We start from the raw sequence: 307 nt of genomic DNA, 5'->3' as shown, positions 1-307 counted from the left end.
AACTTGTTTACCTAGTTGACAAGCATGGCACATCTGATCATTCTTAAATATAAGTTTAGGCAATCCTATAAGCAAATTCTTTCTCATCAATTTTGAAATGGTACGCATGCTTACATGTCCAAGTGTCTTATGCCATAACTAGCTATCATTTCCATCATTTGCCATAAGACATGTTTCATAATTAAGTTCAAGATCTTCAAGAAATATAACATACATATTCTTGATTCTTTTTATTATGAATTAAACTTTATTAGTACTAATGTCTATCACTTCACATTTATATGAATCAAAACATACCTTAAAGCCT

This window comes from Theobroma umbraticum, unplaced genomic scaffold, assembly GCF_002168275.2.
Source record: "Theobroma umbraticum cultivar Fairchild unplaced genomic scaffold, ASM216827v3 scaffold_459.0, whole genome shotgun sequence".
In the NCBI taxonomy this organism is placed as follows: domain Eukaryota; kingdom Viridiplantae; phylum Streptophyta; class Magnoliopsida; order Malvales; family Malvaceae; genus Theobroma; species Theobroma umbraticum.
The sequence above is the reverse complement of the archived record's forward strand: the minus strand, read 5'-3'. Positions refer to the sequence as shown.